Source organism: Cetorhinus maximus, chromosome 26, assembly GCF_964194155.1.
Source record: "Cetorhinus maximus chromosome 26, sCetMax3.hap1.1, whole genome shotgun sequence".
Lineage (NCBI taxonomy): Eukaryota > Metazoa > Chordata > Chondrichthyes > Lamniformes > Cetorhinidae > Cetorhinus > Cetorhinus maximus.
In genome coordinates, this window is record NC_135904.1 from 8,972,026 (window position 1) to 8,978,254 (window position 6,229).

Genomic DNA, 6,229 nt, shown 5'->3' on the forward strand with positions numbered 1-6,229 from the left:
TTGGGAAAATGTGGCAGTTTTAAATCCACAGCCCAAGTCAGATGTTCCTCTGTTGCCACCTTATGCAATATTTTATTGCCCATTTATAGAAGAAAAGTCAGCTCCAGAAGATTCCACACCCCAGTACAGTTCAAACTTTAGAGTTATGAACATGACATGCCTTTACTAGATATGACAATGACATATCAGAAGACGGGTATCTAGCGGTTATAGTACTGGATTATTAATCCAGAGGTTCTGAGTTCAACTTTCACCATTTGTACCACTATTAAGCTATGGGCTAGCACCAGGAAATGCAATAGTACCTACCTGCCCCCTCCTTATCTGGTTTCACAGCCATGTGACTCCAGTCCCACGCTTGGTAGTAAACTTTTAAGTATCCTCAGGGATGGGTGATAAATACTGCCTTGCCAATGTGACCCAAATTTCAAGAACAAGTGCTTACAAAAGCAGTATCCAGAACATAATTTGACTTTTTTGCAGGATGGTGAGATCAAGGGTGGAATTTTCCCAGAATTGCACTAAGTGCAGCAGCGGGCAGGTAAAATGGAGTCCTACCCGCCAGCGAGAATGGCTGGTTTTCACCCCATACCGTCCCAAGCCTGTCTCATTATTTATTCACTCCCGCGAAACATGCAGTTTCCACGGCGAGCGGGCTCGCATTCGCCCGCCCGCCATCACCCTCACCCCACTATTGCATCACGCCAGCCACCATCTTGAAAAGGCAGCTGCCAGCAAAGCGCTCATCACCACCAGTTAACCACCACTGCCAGGGATCATGGTCAGCAAAGGAAAAAAGACTGCAGCCCCCAGCTTCAATGACGGGTCCCTCGAGTGACTGCTGGATGCCGTGGAGGCCGCAGGATGGGTAGCAAAGTTACCAACCTGGCTTGGGAGGCGGTAGCAGCGCAAATGCCCTGCAGAGGAGGACAGCCACCCACTGCCGCAAGAGGATGAATGATCTCTTCCGTTTCGCCAGGGTAAGTCACTCTTTTCATCACTCCCGGCTCACACACTCACAAACCCATCACACATCCACATGGCCCTCACTCACTGCCAGTGCAAGAGACATCACCATTCACTCTCTCACACTCACCGTCATTGTCCTCATCCTGTCCATGGGACCACTGACCACGCAAACAAGCCAAGCATACTTATCATCTGGCCCGGCAGGCATCCTGATACACTCTCCCCAACTCTATCCATGCAGGGCAAACTGGTTCACAACAGGAGGTAAAGGTCGCAGACAGGTGGAGGGATGACGGAGATCAAAGTTCTGACAGAGTTCGAAACCCAGCTGGCCAGCAATGACCGGGACCGGTCCTGTGCTGACGGTGAGATCGGCACTGCTCTACCAAGTGAGAATCCAGCAGTGCAACATCTATCAGACAACCATGCTGTGAGTGAGGTGTCCTCTTTTATAGGCCACTGCCATGCACTAATTATCTCCCCGTTCTTTTGCAGGCACATTTGCCAAACAGCCGACAGAGTCCATGACCCAGGGCCTCCAATCAAGCCCCGAAGAAACCTCGGAAGAGGAATCTGAAGGCACCCTCCCTGAAGTCCCATCACAGCACTCACCCACACCCTCCACCAGCGCAGAGGCACACACCTCGGTGGGACCTAGCTTTAGAGTAGCCTCGGGATCACGATCTGATGTGTATATCGCACTTTCTGATCCACAGCAGGTGGAGGCAGGGACTTCCCAGGTCCCCGGCACTCGGAGGGCTGCTGGAGCCCAGAACGCTGCTGAGTCTGAGTCAGATGATGAGCCTCTGGACTCGGTCATGTCACAGTTGCTGGAGCTGCAAAGGCAAGCTCGGGAACATCAGGAATGGATGTCCGCTGCACTCCTCAGATTGTAAGGGACGATGGAGGAGTCCGTCTACCTTCAGGCTTCAGCATTGCAATGCACCAAGGTCAACACTGGCAGGATGGCGGCTGCCATGGAGACCTTGGTCCAGGACATTACTCCTGCACTGCTGCACGGGCTTAACTCCATTGCTGATGCCATAGTTGGCCTTCAACAGTGTGTACACGAGAGGGGTGCTGGGCAGCTCGATCTCACTCCAGCTACCCCTTCCACTCACGGAGTCAGCCAGGGGCCCTCGGGCACCCATAGGGAGGAGGATCAGCAGGTGCACACCCCAGGGCCATCCACCCAGGTGACTCTGGGAGTGACTGGGTCATCCGAATCCCCTCTTCCTATGACCTCCTCAGCTCCAGCTCCACAGGCCGTGGAGGGTGCCAATGCCACACAGCAGGACCCTGAAAGCAGGCTGGGGCCCACCAAATCTCAGCCCTCCAGAGGACACCCACCAAAATCATCATAGACAGGGCGTCACAATCAGCAGGCTGCCTCCACCTCTGCTGTGGATGTCCGGGGAGCGCCGAGATGTAGCAGCAGGGTTAGGAAAGTTGGATAAAAGTATTTGAACAGTCTGCACACAGGCGTTGATCACTGGCCCTCAACCAGACAGGAGTCAGACACTCTCAGAGGCTACGTGAAGCTCTATGGAGTGTCCTCGCTGCACGTGGTCATCATTCTCCTGCAATTGAGCAACTATTAGGGGCCTCCACTGCATCTCCATGACAGGAGCATTCTCACAGAGGGTATTGACACTGCCACAAGCCAGACTGGAGTCAAACGCTCACAACTGCAATGTGAGGATCTATGGGGACACCTCACTACATGTCATCATCATCCTCCACAAATCTGGCAGCTATGAGGGCCTCCCAAGTGCGCCTGCCTTGTCTGGCCAGTGGGAGAGCCTCATTCCTGTCATCATAACAACCGAGGACCCCCTCACCCTCATCCCCATCGATGTCCTCCTCATCCAAAGAGACCTTCAGCTCCTCCATCTCCTCCTCAGCCAGCTCCAGGTTGTATGGGGCAGTGCCAGGTTGTATGGAGCGTAGCAGACGGTGATGATGCGTGACACCCTCTGCGGACAGTATTGCAGGTCTCCACCAGACCGGTCCAGGCACCGGAACCACATCTTCAGCATCCTGATGGTCTGCTCCACCAAGTTGCGAGCTGCTGCATGAGCCTCATTATAGCATCGCTCTGCTGCAGTCTGAGGCTGCTGCACGGGTGTCATCAGCCGCGGCCTCTGTGGGTAGCCCTTGTCCCCAAGGAAGCATTCCTGCAGCTTCTGTGGATGCTGGAAGACTGCAGGGATCTGCGAGCGACTCAGGATGTAGGCGTCGTGCACACTCCCTGGAAACCATGCGCACACCTGCAGGATGCGTTTCTGGTGGTCGCACACCAGCTGCACGTTCAGTCAGTGGAAGCCCTTGGGGTTGATGAAGTCCACCGAGTGTAGCGATGGAGACCTGAGCACCACATGGGTGCAGTCACTTGCACCCTGCAACCCGAGATCAGGGCGAATCCAATGGCCCTTGCATCCTGGCTGTCCCGGTCCCGGGCGGAATGCACAAAGTTGTTGCCATGGAGAAGATGGTATCCGTGACCTCATGGATACATTTGTGGGTGGTGGATTGTGAAATCCCACAGAGGTCACCTGTGGAGCCCTGAAAGGAGCCACTGGCATAGAAATTGAGCACCATGGCCACTTTCACAGCCATTGGCTGTGGATGCCCTCCATGTCCCCTTGGCACCAAGTCCTGCAGTAAGTGGCAGATGTGAGCCACCAGGTCCCTAGACATGTGCAATCGTCAGTGACACTGGTTCTCAGCCATCTGCAGGAATGGCAGGCGGCGTCTATAAACCCTGGATGTCATTAGGCGCCGACCAGCCACGGCTCACTGTCGCTCCTGGGCAGCGTGTGTGGGAGCCTCTGCTGCCCCTTCTTCTGAGGTTGCTGCTCATGCCTTTGCGCGTCCAGGAGCCTCAGTCACTCTCTCCTCTGTCTTCTACAGTCTCTGTAGGCGATCAGGCATACAGCTAGGTCACCAGGCTCCATGCTCCTGATGTGGTCCTCCTGCAGCATGAAAGAGAGAGAGACGTGGTTATCATGGCTGTACTTAGCACCTTTCCTGGCCCTGTGTGACTGCGCCTTATTGCTTCCTGTTGAGTGCTGGTCACTCCTCAGATGGCCAGAGATGAGTGCGCTGCGTGGCTGCCCTGTCAGCCTGTGACATGGGGGAGACTGGTCCAAACCAGGATGCTGAGATTGCAAGGGGCTGTGAGCACCCCCAGCAGTGACTACTACATGGCCAGTGTTGGCGAGGAGATTGTACAACGTGTGCAGTCCAACTGCTCTGGCGGCAGACTCGAAGTTTGTGCCGGGGTGTTGGGGGGTTGGGAGGGGGGTAAGGTATGGAGCGCTTGGTGGTCCTTTGGTGCCTCCGGGTTGCTTGCATGGGCAGGCAGGCTAGGAGCCTGAACCCAATCATATCACTGTGGCTGCGCCTGATCTGTCTCAGTTGCAGAGGAATGGTCAGTTTATACAGGTGTCCCTAATGCGTGGCCACTTTCCTCGCCTACCCTGCCCCCCACTTCAATTGCCTGTGCGTGGGATGCAGCACCAGGGCAGCATTTGACCCCCACCGACAATGGTTGCCTCTGGGGATGGCCAGCACTTGCCTCCAGACACCACCCCCACAGCAGTGGCCTCCGGGGCCAGGCGTCAGTTGCCCCCGCACCCCCGGCACCCCGAGGCCTGTAAACAACGGGTGAGCTGTGGAGAACGCTGCTGCTCACTCAACTCAGTTCCCCCAAAGTGAAGGCCGCCAAGTGCATGTCGCCTGCAGGCTATTGTGAAAAACGTCAGCGTGTTTTCCCACCGATGTGGACGGATAATACGGCGGGGTTCCAAAAGCCTGGCAGGGCGGCCTTTTAATTATACGCTAATGTATTACAATTAGCTCCCCGCCGACCGATGGCGGGAATCACGGCCCACCACTGCAGGCTGAGCGGACGATTGCGACCTGCCTTCACACCATCGTGAAGCAGGTCGCGTCTTATTTTCCACAGACACCACCTATCACACCCGCCTATCACGTTGTCAAACAAGGTTACCCTTTCATGAATCCATGTTGACTCTGCCCAATTCTACCATTATTTTCTAAGTGTCCAGTTATCACATCCTTTATAATAGATTCGAACATTTTAGCTACTACTGATGTCACAGGTCTGTCGTTCCCCATTTTCTGTCTCCCTCAATTCTGCAGGAACCATTCTGTATATTCTAGCTCTGTACAATTGTGTCATAGGACAGAATATTACGCTCAACGTGCGGGTGCGCACCTGACATGCCCGAGTGTAAAATGACCCGCAAAGCTACGTCGGGCAAGCGTCCCAACCTCATTGCGCAATCTTGCGATATTTCATTTGGCGGGTGGGTGCGCGCTGGAGTCGGCTGTGCGCCCGCCGACAATTAAAAGGCCTCTTAAGGCCATTAAGAAGCTAATTAAATTGAAATTTACGCTGGCCGTCTAACCTGACGGTTGGCGGGCAGGCGTAAAGGCCAAGCCTCATCCACGGGCGGGATGAGGTTTCCTAAAGCAAATAAACATCAAATGAAAATGTTATTTTTAAATCAAAAACATATCCCAGTTCATGTGACAGAGTCACATGAGGGGATATGTTTTATGGCAATTTTATTAATTTTTTTAAACAACGCTTCATCTCCCTGAGACACGGAGCTGCCTCAGGGAGATTGAAGATCTCTTCCGTGTGCATGCACGAAGATCGCGCTAGGTCCGCTCGCCCTCCTCCCACTGCCCGCTCAGGTCCGCTGCCGCTCACGTTCCACACTGGGCAGACCTTCAGCGTGAAATCGCGGTGTGGATCCGATCGCAGGTGGAGGTCGGCTTCTCGCTGAGCACACCCGCCAAGGGGAAAATCCTGCCCATAGTGTCAGCCGTGACTCAGTGGGTAGCAATCTCACCTCTTGAGTCAGAGAGTCGTGTGTTCAAGTCCCACTGTAGGACTTGAGCACGCAAACCAAAACTGACACTCCAGAGAAATAGCGAGGGTGTGCTGCACTGCCAGAAGTGCTGCCTCTTGGATGAGATGCCAACTCAAGGCCCTGCCTGTCCTCTCAGGTGAGCACAGAAGATCCCATTGCATTAATTTAAATAAGAACAGTGGAGTTATATCCAGTATCCTGGCCAATATTTATCCCTCAATCAATATTACAAAAATGGTTTATCTGGTAATTATCACATTCCTGTTTGCGGGAGCTTACTGTGCACAAATTGGTTGTCGCATTTCCTACATTAGAACAGGGAAAACATGACAAAAGTACTTCATTGGCTGTAA